The 20,095-nt window shown below is 37.2% G+C and overlaps 1 protein-coding gene across 1 annotated transcript in view; it reads left to right on the top strand.

The window, feature by feature from the left end:
* DCC (DCC netrin 1 receptor) overlaps positions 1–20,095 on the top strand; it is a 769,602-nt gene that overhangs the window by 397,331 nt on the left and 352,176 nt on the right. The window lies entirely within an intron of this gene.

Genomic DNA, 20,095 nt, shown 5'->3' with positions numbered 1-20,095 from the left:
AGAGAGTGAGAGAGAGCATGAGCAGGGGAAGGGGCAGAGGGAGAAGCAGGCTCCCTGCTGAGCATGGGGCCCGATGTGGGCTCAATCCCAGGACCCTGGGACCATGACCTGAGCCAATGGCAGAGGCTTAACCCACTGATCCACCCAGGTGCCCCGAAGGTCAAATATTTTATGTGATGCTTCATTTCCTCTAATGGATCTGAGACACACTGTGTATGGGTGTTCAGAAGCCGCAAGTGCCTATACCATTAGGCAGCATCCCAGTATCAAGCCTGACCAAGTCAGGTGTTTACCCAGAACTATGTGAAGCAGAATAATCAAATGGTGAGTGAGAATCTAGTTAGAGCTTGCTTTGCCAAAGGCCAGTACTATTAAAAAAGGACTGACTTCCTTCCTCTAAAATGCCACATATTCGTGGGCCTCTAGTAATCCTCTCAGCTACTACATGGCATTTACTCTTTTCCTGCTTTCTGCATTGTCTGTGGCTGTAATGTCACCAGATCTGTCAGAGCCTGTGCCAAAGTACAGCTGCCCCAATGGGTCTTATTGATGCACAGGAAGTTCCTAGGGAGATCCAGGTGGTGTCTCAAGGCCATTCCAGTGCAAACCACACTAGCATGACTGAATTTAATAGGAATGATGTGAATTTATAATCATTCCTGAGATTTTAGTGGAAAATCTAAAGACTGTTTTAATTGTTTGTCTCTTCGTTGGCTGAAAACTCTTTCTAAAGATTCAGCAGAGTCCACAGGGCTGAGCTAAGTACTGCGAGTAACAGACTTTCTACCCCTTCTGTAATGAGAGAGTTTCCTAGAAGTGCACCTCCATGGCTTACCCCTTCTCTCAGGCTATTATTCCTTCTCTGAGATTCTCGTTTTGAGAATCCACCACTCAGTAAGATCATTTCCACCTTTCATAGGCCACACAGATTTTATAAAGATGGTGGAAGGGATGGGAGAGAAAGCGATTTCTGGTGCATGAACTACTCCACCTCTTCCTTGTCACTGAAAACACTGAACAGAAGGGCACACTGGTTTGAGAACCGTTGTCCTAGAAGACCCATCTTGGAGTCTCTAAAGATCTTTTTATAGGAAATCACTTATTCAACAGATGTTTAGATAAAGCCAAGGGTCAGACCCAGGGATGCAGCAATATTGCCAGTTGTGAAGAACTGGGGGAGGTCATTCAAAGAGTAGAATGGGGAGTTGAGATGCTGGAGTCTGGAATGAATGTGAGTTGGGATGACAAGAACCACTGAGAGTAGAAGCCGTAAATATTGTTAGAGAGCAAGAGACCATTTTTATGGAGTTCTGGCTAAGTTAATGGAGTCGGGCAGGGTGGAATCTGTGAGCTATATACGATTATTTATTACCAGCCAGCTGGGGCAAGTTGAGGCAGCTTCTCTTTTTGGAGTATCTGCGTTTTAAAGATGAATCTACGTTTTGCTATACTTTGGGTTTATTAGAACATCAGCATACGTGTTGACAAGGCAAAGGTGTGTTAAATATCTTTATGGGTAGTCAATCCTAATAAAGCAGGACATACGCTTAATTATAGTCATTTGATGGTAGCTTTTCTACATTAATTATAATTTTATATAATCTATGCTTGATTTAGCTGAATAATAATGAAGTAGTATTCATATGCTGTGTGTGAAGAGGGTTTTGGACCCTGTATACTTATGAATTATACTCTCAATCTAAATATATAAGCATATATAAATGATATACAAGCTTTTCAAAAATATCACATTATTAGAACTTCACACTTAAATATAAACAAGATTTCTTTGCAGGTCATTGAAGATACAGGGTAATGTTGAGTGACACGCTTTTTATACACAGATCTGGATTTCACTTAGCCTGTAGTTATGTCAGAAGCTAAGGGCCCAATGAATGGCTCATCTCAGTTCAGAATTTGACTCTGGGGTGAAACGACTATAGTTAAAAGAAATTATTTTTTTGACATTTTGTCACAGTGTTTTTTCCTTATAGTGATTTACTTTGTACATTTACTTGCACCTAGAGATTTCAAAGGAAAAATATATTTAACCCAGTTTCTGCCTTTTTGGCTAGAGGTGGGATTTTCAGAAGAGTGATACTCTCCATCAGCAAATGCAAATGACGTTTGCAAACATCAGAGTCAAAATTGGAAAATCTATTTGCCCGCTCCCTGGCAGCATGCTCTCATTCCCTCATGCCAGTGTTATAACTGCCATCACCCTCTAGAGTCTCTCTGTGGTATTAGTACTAGATTGTTAGTGGTTCTATTAGGCATCATTTCTGGCAAGAAAAATAATACCAGGAACCGTAATTGCTTGGAAATTTTCATTCATTTGTTTTTTATTGTTAAAGACACATTTGCATAATGGATTCTCTAAATCTGTTCACTAGACATGTTCCTTGAACCTCTGCTTCTCAGAATACTGGGATGACTGAAGCAAAAACTAGGTCACTCTGAGTTCCTCAAGCTGACTTTTGGTGATAGAGGGGAACTTGGGGAAGGGACCACGTAAGGAAAAAGTTTCCTGCCAAAGATGATGGACCCAAACTGACCTTAAGGTCATGACATGAGGGTGGAGAGAAAGATGAAATAAGAACTTGGCCAGTCAAGATTCATCATTCTAAATATATTTACATCAAGATTTGTGGAATAAGGATCATAAGACAAGAATGCCAACTAAAAAATCATGTCTATTGCATGAAGAAAAGACAATGAAATATGACATTTGCTTTTTATGTCCTACATTCTGTGTCTGGATAAAATTCTCTAGCATTGTAGGATTTTTTTTTTTTTTTTTTTGGTGGTTCCTGGTGATTTTTAATCCATTCTTCCTCTTCTAATATGATTACAGTTGGGGGTACTGCCACCTGGAGCTGAGAGCTGCTTTCAGTTGGGCAAGGTTTTGTGTTTTTCTTTGCTCCCCAAAAGGATCTCAAGTCTCTTATATTTATTTGTGTATTTTAGTTTGCATGAATGGGAGAAGGAAATAATGTTCAGCAAATCAAAGGTGGCTGAATGGAGTAACAGACTTCATTTCCTGAGGGAATGTTTGAGGGTGATTGAATTGCTCTCAATCTGCAAGCCATGTTTTTACACCATTTTTCTACTTGACTAATTGATTATGACAGGTGTCACCCAAGCTCTGCAGCTCAGTGTGGCCCTGATGCTAAGACAGAAGCAGAGCAAGCAACCTGTGTTGATGAAATAGAAAGGCTATGCATGGGCATTTTTCATATTGATTTTTCCAGTATATGATGTCAGTTAATTACTGAGAGCCATTCACTGCATTAATGTAAGCAGTCATTATGACCTTATTTCCAATTGATTTTGTCCCCTGCAAGCATGATCAGCGATTTGTTCATTTGGAGCCAAACAGAACTTGAAATATCCATGGTTGTAAAATATATATAAACATTAGATAATGGTGACTATCATATACCCATAAACCCCCTACAATATAAGTCAACCCCTTACAATATAAGCATGGGTGTATTTGAGTGAGTACCGAAGGAGCAGCACACAGCATTGCCCTGCTGGGACTCAGTCATTATACCTAAAGACAGTTTTTGGTTTTGAGATACTGAGTTTTAAGCACACTGCTTTTTCAGTTTCACAACATGATGAAAAAATTTAGAAGATCCACATTGTACCAAGTGAAAGAGGCCAGACACCCAAAAAATTGCATACCTATGAGTCCACGTATATGAAATTCTAGAAAAAGCAAACTGAACCTCTAGTGACAGAAAGCAGGTCACAGGTTTCCAGGAACTGGTGGTGGCAAGAAGAATAGCTACAAGGAAGGAACAGGAGGAATGTTTTGGGGTTTGGGGCTCTGTTTCATGATTCTGGTGGTAATTTTACAAGTTTATACATCTGTCAGAACTTGACAAATTATATGCTTCAAATGAGTGCAGTCCATTGAACAGAAATCATACCTCAATAAAAGTTGTTTTAAAAAATGAAAAGATCTATTTCTCCTCACTTAAGCACTATTTAGAGAATTACCATAGATTTACCATGTCTCTAATAATACTAAACCATGTGTGCATATGGATGAAAACTTCATATTGCTCAGAATGTACTCTTAGGAGAAATTGAATTGACAATATCCTTCATATATATATTAAATATTCAGGCTCCAAAGGAATATTCTGAAAACAATTGAAATTTTCTCTAGTGGACTTAATAATCTCTACTCTCCTGGGAAGAGGAGAGGCATAACTGACCTTTGAGAAGTATTTCATATTGACCTGTATGATAGGTTGGTGTATTCATTTCCCACTGCTGTATAATAAATTACCATAAACTTAGCCATTTAATATGATATACATTTCTTATTTCTTAGGCTCCTTGGGTCAGCACACCAAGCATAGCTTTGTTGAGTTCTCTGGTTCAGGATCTCACTAGCATACAATCCAGATATAAGTCAGAGTCTACTGCAGTCAAGTTTGACCCAACTCCAAGCTTCTAGGTTATTGTCATAATTTGTCTGGAGCTACAGGATCAAGATCCCCATTTCGTTCCCGGCCATTCCCCAATGGCTACCCTTAGATCTCAGAGGCTATCATAGTTCCCTGCCATATGGCCCATTTCATAAACAGTTCACAAAATGGCAGCTCATTTCTTTAATACCATCCGTCTACTAAGACTGAGATTTATAAGATGTTACCTAATCAAGATAGTGCTCCTTCACCTCTGCCAGATAATGTAAGGGAATGCCTGTCTCATCAGTTTTGCCATATCTGTTGACTATAAGCCCATCTGTACTCAGTGGAAGTACAGTCAACTTAAGTCATCTTATGATGTAGTCATACAGTTGTTTAAGAGAAAGCCCCTTAAATAAATAATTATCTAGTAATATGTTTAAATAAACAAATAAGATACCTTTAAGTAAATTTTTATGTATGTGTTTCAGAACTGCTTAAACAGTATGTGATTTGAATTTTAAATAATAGTGTTATTGGTATACTTAAGTTTTGAGTTAATTTATACTGGTTTGGTTTTTATACAAAATCTCAGGATCATAGCTATGGTACAGAATCAGGCATGTCCTTACAGGCTGCATCAGGCTCTGAAAGAGTTAATGTGCCTCTCTGAAGTTGTCGATTTCCTTCTTCCTCATCAGTAAAATAAGACCTATAATTTGCAAAATGAATCTACATTCTTGAACAGTGACTGAATATAAAAATGGAGTATTTTAATAATTAGCTATTCAATTATCTTATGGTTGCCTACTGTTCATAAAATCAGAAACATAATGTAAAATAACATAGATCATAATATTAGTTACAGATGTCAGCTTCTTCCTTTTTTCATGAAGAAAAGGTGTTAATGAATTACTCTAGACTGATTTCTGACATAATTGCCAGGATTGTACAATATATCATTCTACATTTATGCCACCAAATTAGCATCTGTGATTCATACCAGGGTAGCTTTCTTAATTTTATCATGTACTAAATACATGTTGTTTAGGTTTTCAAAATAACAGGTGGCTCTATACCTTCTAGACTGAAAAGAATTTACAATTCTGTCATGGAATTAGTGAATATTTCAAAGATGACACTAACAATATGCCTGTGGGTTTACAGTAAAATAAGGCTGCAAGTCTGACAAGCTACTAAATACTGCAAGTGCATCAATAATTTGAACCTGAGAAATATGATTTTTAATAATTTTTATCTAATATATTTTTTCATGACAAGTGTACAACACTTAGCACTTAATATTCATTTTAGAATATCAGGAAGGCAGCTACATGTGGTATCAGTAGAAGTTTGTAATGCCCTCTGTTCTTATACAAACTATATGGTTTTATTGCCGCCAAAAGCTTGGGTTTGCAACATTCTCTACCCCTTGATCTGTGTGACCTTAGGTGCATCCTGAACTACCCGGTGTCTCTCATGATACAAAATTACAGTAGATGCCACTTGATGTGTATAAACTGATTTGCACAATACATGATACATAGGGATCATTCAAAAAACAATGATGATACAGTCCCTTATCAAACTCAACCTTGGATGTCCAGTGTTTTTGTCTTTTTCCAGCCTAAACCACTCCCTTGGGGCTAGCAACTAATGGGGCAAAAAGCAGCAGAGTGTGCTATTTCTAATTACACAACTTTCTTCTGGGATCAGGAAGTCATTTGGGCTCACTCTGCCCAAGTGAAAGAGGCAGTTGAAGTTTATGTTATTATATTTGTCTTTAAAATGACCAAAGAGAAACAAAGTAATACTAAAGTGTTTGCCCAATGTAGTGCACTGTTGAAATTGGAATCAGTAAGCACTGTCTCATGATCTAATTCCTAGTTGTTCTTTTTCTTTTTCTTTTTTTTTTTTTTTTTCTTGTTTTTCTTCTTGGACATCTCCTTTATTCAAAAGAAGCTAATGGAATACTTCTTTTCAGACAGTCATTCTTGTATGTGTTTTACAAATTTGCACTCAGTTGACTATTAAAATAGTCTTAGGGGTTAAAATAGTCTTAAGGGTTAGGTATTGCTGTTATCATCCACATTCTATAGATGAGAAAACAGGTCCAGAAAGGAGAGATAATTTGTTGAGGACACATACATAGTATGTAACCAAAGAAATCTGGCTCTGGAATCTTTACTTAATCACTGTCCTTTGCTGCCTTTAATTTTTAGATGTAATTCTTTTTTTCCTCTAAACCAAAAACACATCAGATAATACTTAACTTCCCCACTCTGTGATCATTAGAGCATCTACTTTATTTAATATTCACTACTCACTCACCAAACAAGGTATGAATGAGTTATGTGAGTTCCAAGAATGCAAAGGGTTATCTTTTTTACTTCATTTCTATGACCTAGAATGCTGCCTGTAACAGAGGAGGTGCTCAAAAAAAAAAAAAAAAACATTTTGAATGAGCAAATTATCAGACAAATAGATAAATGAATGGATAAGTGTACAAATTATATATGTGCCTTGTTATAAGGGAGTTTTTAGTCTACGAAGACAAACCATAATTCAGATAAGTAAACTATAATTCAATAAGAGATAAGTAAAAGGGTTTATGTCTTTTTATTCTCTTCATATTGTTCAAAGAATCTTTCTATATATAAGACTATTCCAGTCTGGGTGAAACAGATTTGCTCAGTTTTAAAATATATATTAGAAAAACATATGGTAAAATCCAAATTAAACAAGATTTTATCTGTGTGGCTCAGTCTCAATCCAGATTAATTTGGTAGAAGTGAAAATGAATTCTTTCACAGAAGTTATCTTGCCATATTTTAGCATGACGTTTCCGTATGGGTGACATTTTTATGAGAGGAAACTGAGAAGCAGAACTAAGAATGGGAAAAAGGGGGTGTTGAGGTGACTTCATTTAAAATATACCCTCAATATACCAGAATCTAAAGAGATCAATAACATAGGGAGGTTAATAGAAAGGATTTGGTAGAAGAGTTTCCATCTCCTTATCATTATAAAAAATAATGTCAAGTTTATGTTTTAAAAACTGTGGGCCATTCAATTTGCTCAAAAAGGGAGATAAAGGTAGATATGATCAAGAAGGGAGGCTAATACAATCAAGAGGGAGAATGTTTTTTTGTGTAAAGACTAATATACGCTAAGGGAAAAGAGGAAGAAACTGTCAGTGTGCAGTAATGGGGAGGATGAAGTTATGTTTTTTAAGATTAGAAAGATAAGGTCTGAGAGGGGAGTTATATAAAAATGTGTAAAACCATGAAGGATATGGAATGTGGTCACTGATTTATTCAATAGATCCCAGTATCCTATACTCCAAGAATCTACTCAAAATTCAGAAGTAGTTGTTTTAACATGAGTTATAAGTATATTTCATAACATGTAATGAATTTTCAGAGTGAAAATGGCACAGGCAGCCCCCTAATAAGTCATTAGATAACTTATAACATTTTTAATATACATCCCTAAATTTTGCAATCAGTACCATGAGAATCATGAGAATCAGTCAAGTATTTATATAACATGGTCCCTGGTGTAACCTCCATCAGAGAAAAATCTGCCAGACTCATTGATATTGAGTTGATAACTATAGCTTTCTTTAGATGAGATTATTATGGAAACAAAATTATAATGAAATTACCTAGTGACATATTTTGTGGTTTTTAATGAGCTAAAAATAGTGACATTATCTGAATGTAAGGGTTAGGAAAGTAAGAAAGGTAAGAATAGACATAGGTAGGTAGCTCCTAAAAAAACAAAAACAAACTAGGCTATGTTTTTGGGCAAAGATTCATGAAGCAGAGGGCAACCATGAGTAAGAGTAAAGTGAAATTTAAAATTATTTACCATAACTGCTAATAGTTGAAAATGGAAAAAAGCCTTGGAGGAGAAAGAAGTTGAAATTGCTAACCAAAATGGACTTTATAGTTATGTTGGAATCATAAATTGCCATATGTAGAGGACATATTAAATTATCTGGAAGTTTATCCTAGATCTTAGTTATCTATGATATTCTTACTCTGGAGTAACAAAATCTGTGTTATGTAGGTTTTAGAAATATTATTTTAATTGTATAGATTTTATGAATTCTTCTGGTTATTCAGTCTTTTCACTTGAGTCATTGGTATATAAGTGTTCTCTTCTATGAATTTTAGTTTTCTAGACTTTCCTCAACAAGTTGTTCTCCTCATTCCTTCTCCCCTCCGTCTGCTCCATGGTTATGCGTTTACAAAAAAACAAAGCTTCCCACCAATAACTTTGAATTTTGCTGCCTTGGTCGTTATTACCTTTTCTTACCATCCTTTAGAAAATATTCAGTATTTCTCAAGGAAGCACATAGAACACCAAGCCACCCAAGGTATGGTGGCTGTAAAACCATCTGAGCGCAAATGTCAAACTTCTTACCTGAGAATTTCCCCACATGACAAACATGGTGATTAGCTAGGTCCATGCTGTCTGGGAATTTACTGTGTCAACGTAAGCAAAACAGCTTTTCCATTCTGTCATCTTTAATTTTACTAGCTATTAGCTGCTAAGTAGGTGAAAAATGAAATGAAACAAGAATCTAGTTGGAATCCATTGCATTACTTGTAGGATGAAATACAAAGTGGATACACAGTTAGACTGGTGCCAGGGGATACAGAAGCATCAGCAAGAATCATAAGCACTCTGGGAAGGAGGACAATTTCCAGATGCATTAACACTTTGTCTCTCAAATCTGTGTTTGGAAGTCAGTATGGTGCACATCCCTTTTAACTCTCCAGAAATAATTTTTCCTCACTGACTCGTAGATGTTAGGTCTGACCACACTAAGAATCCTAAAAGTTAACACTGTCCTTGTTTATTTTTTTCTAATTTTTCACTCAGAAGTGAGACGATGCACCCCTAATAGATAAGATTTCTTTTGTCACGTGTCTTCATGGAGTCTACTTTCAGCTAAAATTAAGCAAACAAACAAATAACAGCAACAACAACAAAAAACAATGCTAAGGGCATTAGAGTTGACCTATTAACTATGATTAAAGACACAGCTCCTCCTGTTTTCTAAATTATATATATATATGTATATATATATATAATTTTTGATTTACAAAAAACTTGTGAAACTATTACAGAGCTCCTGTATACCCTCATGCCAGTGTCTCCACTGTTAACATCTCCCTTTACCATGCTATGTTTTTCAAAACTAACAACAACAACAACAACAACAACAACATTGGGACCAGGACTTCTGGGGAAGATGGTGGAGTTGGACCATCTAAAACTCACCTCATCCCATAGATAGGACACACATAAATATAAATAACCAAGAAAACTACCCAAATACTGAAAGAAAAGAGTCTCCATGGCTAAATGTAGAGAAGAGGCCATGCTAAAAAGGGTGGGAAGGGGGGAGTTGCAGTCAGGAACCAAATGGATTTGTAGGACTGTTAATGGGAGGAAGGCATGCTATGGGCACAGAGAAGAGAGAGGACCAGACCCCAGGTCAGTTATCCCAGGTATGGGAGACCCATATGGGAGAGATGAACCCTTGTAACATTTGGTTTTGAAAATCAGAGTGGCCTAGTAATCAGTGGAGCTTAACACCAGAAACATTAAAAATCAGCAGGCAGAGACAGGAAGGCAGAGTCACATCTTTAAAGAGACAGCACAATAAATAGCCCTGCTGAGATATGTATAAAACCTGCAGTTCAAAAAAATGCCTGGAGTATAGATTAAGGAGATTTATTTACAAATCTCAGAACTTGTGCTGGAGGGCAGGGATCTTTGGCAGACTCCTCTAAGAACAAAAGAGCTGGTGGCCCCTTTTCCCTCTCCAATCCCCCAGCTGAGATATACAGATATATATTGTCAGAACCAGCATAGCAGAAATGCTGTCCACCTAACTTATTAACAGCACACCTCACACCCATTCTGCAGATACACTGCCTCCATGCAATCCTGGGCAGAAGTTTTCTCTCATGGCTGTAAGCCCCCTCCCATAGTAGACCTATGCAGAACTTGTGTGGCACTTCACATGCCACCCCTGCCTAACTTCTCCTGTGGGCCTGCCTTCTGCAATACATCCTTAGCCAGAGGCCTTTCAAAGCAATGCTGCAAGCCTGGCAGTCTGCAAGCAGCCCTAGTGGGCCAAAACTACTCCGGAATGACTCATGTCCCAGGGAGAGGAGATGACAACCACACACACATACCAGTCCCACTGCAGCCCCACAATAGACTGGGCACATACATCAGGTCTGACTACACATCTTACCCACCTACTAAAGCTTCTCAGGGGACAACACAGGGTAAGTGCCCTGCAATTCAGTGCTACTGCATCTTTAGCAAATGCCTTGTCTGACTCAACTAAAGCCCAAGGTGGCCTCAGACTCACCTACTACAGGAAACATACCCTGCTTATAACTAGCAAAGGATCCATTGCATGTGACTGAACTGAAGGCCAAAACAGCTCAGCCACAACAGTAGGACATACACAATACACCCAATACACACAACACACAGGAGACACTTCTGTAGTGCTAAGTTGTGGTGAACAGGGACATTGCAGGGCATTATATGACCAATTCTTATAAGGCCACTACTTTCAAGAACAGGAGACATAGCTGTTCTAACAGAGAAACAGACATAGAGAGTTAGACAAAATGAGAAGACAGAAATATGTCCCAAATAAAGAACAGAGCAAGAGCATAGTGAGAGAGCCAAACAAAATGGAGATCGAGTAATATGTCTGATAAAGAATTTAAACTAATAGCCATAAAGATATTCACTGGACTTGTGAAAAGAGTGGAGGACCTCAGGGAGACTCTCAGAAAAGAGATAGAAAACACAAAAAAAGAGCCAATCAGAGATGAGAACTCAGTAACTGAAATTAAAAATCTACTACATGGAATAAATAGTAGACTGGAGAAAGCAGAAGAATGGATCAGCTACCTGGAGGACAGAGTAATGGAAAGCAATCCACCTGAACAGGAGAGAGAAAAAATAAATAAATAAAAATACATAGGCAGGGGCGCCTGGGTGGCTCAGTGGGTTAAGCCGCTGCCTTCGGCTCAGGTCATGATCTCAGAGTCCTGGGATCGAGTCCCACATCGGGCTCTCTGCTCAGCAGGGAGCCTGCTTCCCGCTGTCTCTCTCTCTGCCAGTCTCTCTACCTACCTGTGATCTCTCTCTGTCAAATAAATAAATAAAATCTTTAAAAAAAAAAATACATAGGCAAAACTGCAACATCTTCAAGCATAATAACATTTGCATTTTGGGGATCCCAGAAGAAGAAGAGAGAGAAAGGGGGCAGAAAATTTTATTTATTTAAAAGATTTATTTATTTATTTATTTATTTGACAGATAGAGATCACAAGAAATTAGAGAGGCAAGCAGAGAGGCAGGCGGTGGGTGGGGGGGGGGCGCGGCGGGGTGGGGAAGTAGGCTCTTTGCTGAGCAGAGAGCCCGATGTGGGGCTTGATCCCAGAACCCTGGGATCATGACCTGAGCCAAAGGTAGAGACTTAACCCACTGAGCCACACAGGTGCCCCATAAAATTTATTTGAAGAAATAATAACAAAAAATTCCCTGGAGAAAGCTGGAGAAAGACAGAAATCTATATCCAGGATGCACAGAGAGTCCCCAACAAAATCAACCCAAGGAGGGCCACACCAAGACATAATAATGAAAATGGCAAAAAGTAGTAAAGGAGAGGGAATTTTAAAAGCAGCAAGAGAAAAAAAAAACGGATACATACAAGGAAAACCCCAAAAGGTTATCAGCTGTTTTTTTTGGAAGAAAGTTTGTAGACCCGAAGGGCGTGACATAATGTATTCAAAATGATGAAAGAAAATATAACCTGCAACCAAAAATACTTTATCCAGCAAAGCTGTCATTCAGAGTAGAAGGAGATACAGAGTTTCCCAAACAAACAGAAGTTAAAAGAATTCATGACCACAAAACCAGCTCTGAAGAAATGTTAATGAGGACTCTGAGTTGAAAGGAAAGATGATAAGGAGAAGCAAGAAAAGTAAGAAGCACAAACACAGTAATATTTAGTATAGCTATAAAAATCAGTCAAGGGATTCACAAAATGAAAGAATGTGAAGTATAACACTATGTACCTAAAAAGGAGTAAAGAATGGGTTCAAACTTCAGCAACCATCATCTTAATACAGACTGCTATATGCATAAGAGGTTATATATAAACCTAATGGTACCTACAAATCAAAAACTGGTGATAGAAATGCAAAAAATAAAGAGAAAAGAATCTAAGTATATCATTAAAGAAAGTCAGCAAACCATGAGAAAAGAGCAAGAGAAGAAAGGAATAAAGAAAAACTACAAAATCAACCACAAAACAAGTAACAAAATGACAGTAGTAAGTATATACCTACCAATAATTACTTTGAATGTAAATAGACTAAACACTCCAATCAAAATACACGGAGGGGGTGACAGAATAGATAAAAAAGGAGAACCACTCTATATGCTTTCTACAAGAGACTCATTTCAAACCTAAAGACATGGGCAGGCTGAAAATAAAGGGATAGAACAGCATTTATCATGCAAATAGCAGTAAAGAGAAAGCTAGGGTAGCTATACTGATAACAGAACAACAACAACAAAAATCCTTTAAAACAAGACTTTAAGAGACAAAGAAGGACACTATGTAATTATAAAGGGGAAAATCTAATAAGAAGATCTAATAATTGTAAATATTTATACACCCAACATGGGAAAAATCAAATACATATAAAGCAGCTAATAACACACATAAAGAAACTAATTGATAGTAATGCACTAATAGTAGAGCACTTTAATACCTCACTTGCATTAATGGTTAGATCATCCAGAGAATCAAGGAAACTGTGGTTTTGAATGACACATTGGAGCAGATATATTCAGAACATTCCATCCTAAGACAGCAGAATATACATTCTTTTCAAGTGTACATAGAACATTCTCCAGAATAGATCACATGTTAGACCACAAAACAAGTCTCAACAAATTAAAAAAAATATTGGAATTATACCAACCACCTTTTCTGACCACAACACTGTGAAGCTAGAAAGCAGTCACAAGAAAAATATCTGGAAAGAGCACAAGTACATGGAGGTTAAATAGCATGCTCTTAGACAGTGAATGGATCAATGGAAAAATCAAGGAGGAAATAAAAAAATACATAGAAACAAATTAAAATGAAATGGTCCAAAATCTTTGGGATGCAACAAAAGCTGTTCTAGGAAGGAGGTTTGTAGCAATACAGGTCCACCTTAAGCAAGCAAGAAAAGTCTCAGGTAAACAGCATAACCTTACACCTAAGGAGCTAGAAAATCAAGAACAAACAAAACCCCAAACCAGTAGAAGGAAGTAAATAATAAAGATTGGATAAGCAATAAAAGAAGTAGAAACTAAAAACAAAAACAAAAACAAAAAACACAGTAAATAACTCAATGAAACCAGGAGCTGGTTCTTTGAAAAGATCAACAAAATTGATAAAAATTTATCCAGACTCATCCAAAAATAAAAAGTTAATACCTCTTCTTCTCATTCTGCCCCCAACAAAATAAAAGAGGAAGGAAAGCTTCTAAATTCATTCAATGACACAAGCATCACCCTGATACCAAAACCAGATAAAGCCACTATCAAAAAAAAAAAAAAAAAGAGAGAACTGCAGGCCAGTATCTCTGATGAGCACTAATGCAGAAATCCTCAACAAAATATTGCAAACTTTATCCAACGATACATTTAAAAACCGTTCACCATGATCAAGTGAGATTTATTCCTGGGATGCAAGGGTGGTCGCAAATCAATCAACATGATATGTCATATCAACAAGAGAAAGGATAAAAACAATATGATCATTTTAATAGATAGAGAGAAAACATATGACAAAGCACAACATCAATTCATGATAAAAACCCTCAGCAAAGTAGGTTTAGAGGGAACATACCTCAAGATAAGAGAGCTCATATGTGAAAAACATGAAGGCAGGGGTGCCTGCTTGGCTCAGTGGGTTAAGCCTCTGCCTTTGGCTCAGGTCATGATCCCAGGGTCCTGGGACCCAGCCCCACATAAGGCTCTCTGCTCAGCAAGGAGCCTGCTTCCCCCTCTCTTTCTGCCTGCCTCTCTGCCTACTAATGATCTCTTTCTCTCTCTCTCTCTCTCTCTCTCTCTCTCTCTCTGTTAAATAATCAAATAAAATCTTAAGGAAAAAAAAAAGAAAAAGAAAAACATAAAGGTAACATCATCTTTAATGGGAAAAAACAGAGAAATTTTCCCAAAGGTCAGGAACAAAACAAAGATCTCCACTCTCACCACTTTTATTCAACACAATACTAGAAGTCCTAGCCACAGCAACCAGATAACAAAAAGAAATAAAAGATATCCAAGTCAGTAAATAGTAAGTAAAACTTTCACTAGTTGCAGATGACATGATATTATATATAGAAAATCCTAAAACTCCAATAAAGAAATTGCTAGAACTGATAAGTGAATTTAATAAAATCATATGATACAAAATCCATGTACAGAAGACTATTGCATTTCTATACACTAATAATGAAGTAGCAGAAAGAGAAATTAGGAAAACCATCTCATTTGCAGTTGCACCAAAAATAAGATACCTAGAAATAAACCTGGCCAAAGAGATGAAAGATTTGTAATCTAAAAGTTGTAAAACACTGATAAAAGAAATTGAAAATGGTACAAACGGCACAAGTGAATAGGGGTGGGAGGGAAGAGCAATGGAAGAGGGAGAGAAGCAGACTCTGCTGAGTGCACACCCTGAAATGAGGCTCAATCTCAGGACCTGAGCCAAAATCACCAGATGCTTAACTGAGTGAGCCACACAGGTGCTCTGGTACTTTGTATTTTTATGGTGACATCCTTTGCAGTGACATGATTATTTTTGGTGGAATTAGTAATTATTCTGACAGATAATAAGAGTTTTCAAATATATTGAAAGCTGCATATACTGATACTATTTTCCCATCTTTTTTGGCTCTGCCTTTCTTACTTACTTTCTTGTCTTGGTTAGTTTAGTTAATTTGTGACAACTATTTGCATATTAGGAAAATCAGTCCTTTATAATATCATTAAAAATACTGTTCCAATTTGTCATGCATATTTTAATCTCACTCATTATGCTTTTCCATACAAAAGCTTTAATTTCAATATGTTGTTAATATTTATTTTTCTTTATGGGTTTTTTTTTTTTGTCATATCCTCACAACTGCCTGCCCATGTGTTTTATGATGAAAAAAATGCAGAGACAGGAGACATTATAATAAGGTTATATAGTAAGTAATGACTCTGGCATAGAATTCCATCATTTTAACATCCTAATCCCAAACCCCGCCACTCCCAGTATTATGTTATCTTTGAGGATAACCATTATCCCTAAAGTGGACTGTGATGCTGCCATTGGGTTCCAAATTCTATCCCATATTTTGATGAATCAGCTTCAGAGAAAAAAAGAGAGAAATAATAAGTAGAAAAACAAACAGGAAAAAGAGACAGAGATGGAAGACACTGTTGCTTCCTAGCATGATAGAACCTTAGTGGTAGCAATCTTATAACCTACCTTACCCTAGAAGATATCTGTCCAGCTACTGACTGAAAGACAATATAGCCTTCCTTCTTATTGCAATCCTAGGATTCTTTTCACTTTGCTCTAGAAAAAAAATGTCATCCATTATACCTCTTGATGAGGAAAAATATGTGGATATAGGTCAAACATATATTTTGCTTTAGTTATAATAGCAACCAAGAATCAAATTTGAAATAGATACATTTATTATCATAGTTGAATACATGTATCCTATATTTCAGAATACATGCCCTATGTTATATATGGAATTATTCAATAGATTTACCAGCCATCATTCAAACTGATACGGGCCTTTGAGTAAATCAACACATATATGGATTATTTAAAAAAATCAAACAAGACTTTGTGAAAGACCCATCTTCTTCTGTAGGAATTAATACTGTTCTGTTTAGAGTGAACAAAAAAGAATGCTGGAATTTGATTCACAGCCATAATTTATAAAATAATGTGTTTTTATTACTTGATCATCTGTGATGGCTATTCCTTTTTGTTTGCCTACTTAATGGATATGAAGTATGAGTGCTAGGTTCAGATCAATAAGCCTTTTTTATAGTTTACAGCTTTACTAGCATTTTCTTTACTTCAGTACACTAAAAAATAAAAAGAAGGGGGGGGGAGTTTATGTGAGTGATCACTCAACTGTGGCTGCAAGTTCTCTGTGCTCACTGTCTCAATTCCCAGAAAGGGGACTAGAATAGAATTGTACTGCTTCTCTCACTTATGTGTGTGCTCTCTCTCTCTCTCTCGCTCTCTCTCTCTTTCTCTCTCTCTTTTTCTTTGTCTAATATATCAAACTCAAAAGAAACAGGGTCCTAAGGAAACATATTTCCTATGCATTCTGTGCCCCCTTGTAGTTTTTCAGTGGCTTCATAGTGGTGATATGAGACTCTACTTGTATAGACTTAATTGGAATAAGTAATAATTTATCTTAGTTTTATATCCTCTTTTATTCTATTTATTTCTCTTTAATATGTTTTGGAGGCTATAAAACTTGAGGATGAGTAGCTAGGGGTTAGAGCCAAGTGAACTGCACATGGCTGCTTAATAAACCTCCATGCCCTGTCAATGCACTCCTGGCCTGAGATGCTGCCTCCCATGCTCATTCTCTTCTGGTCTACCAGAAGCATAGCATTTGGTGAGTATGTTCTGAAATTCTTATTCTCAGAGACGTTTCAGAACACCAAAACTAGCCCATCCTGGCAATGAGCATTTCCATGGGTACACTTATACAGTAACTTTAAATAAATTATTTAAAAATTTATTTTAAATCCCATGGACAAAGTTGGGCATTTGCCATTAGTAGAACTCACCAAGCCATCAAACGAGATTGCAGCTTTTTTTTTTCTTTTCCCTGAGTGAGCGGACCATGGGCCAGGTGGGTGACTCGGTATCCAGAAACAGTAAAAACAATTCTTAATAGTATCTACATTACTGAAGAGAATAACTAAACTTTTCAGCTCCCCCTACTTCATTTGTATTATTTTCAACTTACTTTTACTTGAGTTTCTTAATAGAATAATTCAGCTCTTATAAAAAAAAAATTAATACTACCTAGCATTGATTCAATTATTTTTTTTCTTAACAACATAGCTTGTTAGCTATTTTATTTTGGTAGCATCTCACCAAAGGAAATTGCATAAAAAATATACTGTTTCTTAATGCCTACCATGCTGATTCGTATCAGCAATACATGTGTTCTTTAGATGTTCTTCACGGCTGGAGAAGAGGATTGCATGGCAGCCAGGGACAAAGTGCCATATGGCTGAGATAAGGTGAATGTTGATAAAGGCACGTGAGTGGTGGGAGGGGAGATGTCATAGCTTGTCAGTCTTTATCCCTAGAGGAAGCTCTCTGGTGACAGGGGAATGATTGAAATGGCACATTTGGGGTCCCTGGGCATTGAGAAGGGATAAATAATGACTAACAATTCAATGACATAAACTCAAGGGAAAGATGGAAACAAAGGGACAGAGTAGAAGTGGAGCTTTCCTACAGTTGGTGAAAGATGCCAGGAAGAGACATTGATGAGAGAGATGATTAAAGGTGGCCTCACAAAGCCTTGAATAGTGACAGATGGGAAACGTACAGTGATTAGTAAGAAAATACAGAGAGAAAAGAGACCTGAAATGAAGTACAGGCTTGCTGAAATAGACATGTGGGATAACAAAAAAGAATGAATTTTCTCTGTAACCTGAGAAAAGAAATAGGGAGAGATATTGAGCTGATCAACTCCTATCCTTGCATGGCAGAAGCACCCTTGTCCCCAACTCACTTGACCTATCAGATTTAGCCCAAATCCTTCCCAAAGCCTTTCCAGTAGGGATCCTAGATTTCCAGCCAGATATCATGAAGCTGGTCCAGCAGAAGCTGACTTTCTGCTTTCCAGATCTGAAGACAGATACATAACAATAAACATTCACTGAGTGTGTATCATATGCCAGGTACTGTGAGCAGCCCTTAAATCCAGTTTACATCATCAGTGAATTGGGTCAGTTTTCAAATGTAGAGTGTACAGCTCAGAGAAGCCAAATAGCTTGGGGTTCCAACCCCATCTATTTAATTGCAATATTCTAGTTGAATCCACTTGTTTACAAAAAGGTTGGACTAACCACCTTCTCAACCTGCTTGAGGTCTGCTCCATTTGAATAAACCCTTTTAAAAAGCACTTTCTTAAATAAAGTGAAAATAAAGAATATAATTGGTTCACACATGTATAGGTTGGCCCGTTTCATTTACCAGATATTATTTTCCTATCATTCTGTCTTTTGAAAAACTTTAAACTCTGAGAGATATAGTAATCTCTGCTGACATGATAATATCTTCTAGAATTTTTTTTTTCATCTTATATCTTTGTATGGCCATAGGTAATCCTTCTTACCATGCAACCTTGTCCTCACAATTCTCTTTGATAGAGAATTGGTTTGGGGATAAGAATCACACTTCAAGTAACAGATTCCCAGATTCTTTTATGGATGCATTAGTCAGCTCAAACTTCTCAGGCTTCTGCTCTGCTTCTTAATGAAAGCATTATTTTTCTTAGAAATTATTCCTATATGAACACATCTTCTACATTTTTTGGCACATAGTTGGATTTTAGGAACCTGTTCCCCTCTCATTTGGTCTGAAATGAAGTAGTCTCATCATAAATCTACATTCCTTTGGAACCTGTCTCAGAGTTCAGCTTTTTAATCTACTTTGTCATTTATTAGCAGAGTAATAGTGATTAGCATGGCCAGCTTGTAGTAATAGCTCAGTCCCCTCCTAGTACATAATCTCAGATACCTATTTTTAAGCTTTCTGAGAGGGAATTTTTTAGTCAAAGTCTTAACATTATAAATTTCACAATTTTCCAGTGCCTTTCATTTAACTAACACTATAAGAATGCATTGGATGCCTAGGATGTCACTAAACATATGCTACTAGATTTGGGGATTAGATTGGTGAACAGTGTAGACTTTGCTTCTACTCTTACAGAAAATACAATTTGGTATAGAATTAAAAAAAAAAAAAATGACTAGACCATTAGAATTCAGTATACAAAGTTTCCAGAGGGGACCTTTTCTATTCCTGTGAAAGTCCAGAATGAGGGGCTCCTAAGCCAGGGTGGGAATCAGTGAAGTGACACCTGAGCAGAAGGTTGAAGGAGAAGCCCAGGTCAGGGCGGCAGAGCAGTTGGAGGGAGATATTCCCTCCAGGTTGCTGTACACAAAAGTAGCAGAGGTGAAAGCATGAGATCTTCATGGAACCAATTAAGGTCAATGACCCCAGAGACCTTCCTCTGTGCCCTTCTCAGGCTTACAGTTACCCACGACAACTGAGAACTTAGAACTGGGATGGAAGAAGCAATGTGAGAGGTAAAAGAGATAGGTCCTTGTCGGTGAAGATGGGGGGGACAATCACCAATGGCTGAGCTGGCTTCCGGGTCTGGCCTTGAGACGTGGATTTAAAAAGGCCTTCATGCAGGGCACCTGGGTGGCTCAGTGGGTTAAAGCCTCTGCCTTCAGTTCTGGTCCTGATCTCAGGGTCACAGGATCAAGGCCTGCATCAG

This window comes from Mustela lutreola, chromosome 11 (assembly GCF_030435805.1).
Source record: "Mustela lutreola isolate mMusLut2 chromosome 11, mMusLut2.pri, whole genome shotgun sequence".
In the NCBI taxonomy this organism is placed as follows: domain Eukaryota; kingdom Metazoa; phylum Chordata; class Mammalia; order Carnivora; family Mustelidae; genus Mustela; species Mustela lutreola.
Note: the sequence above shows the minus strand (reverse complement) of the source record. Positions and strands in the feature narration are given on the sequence as shown.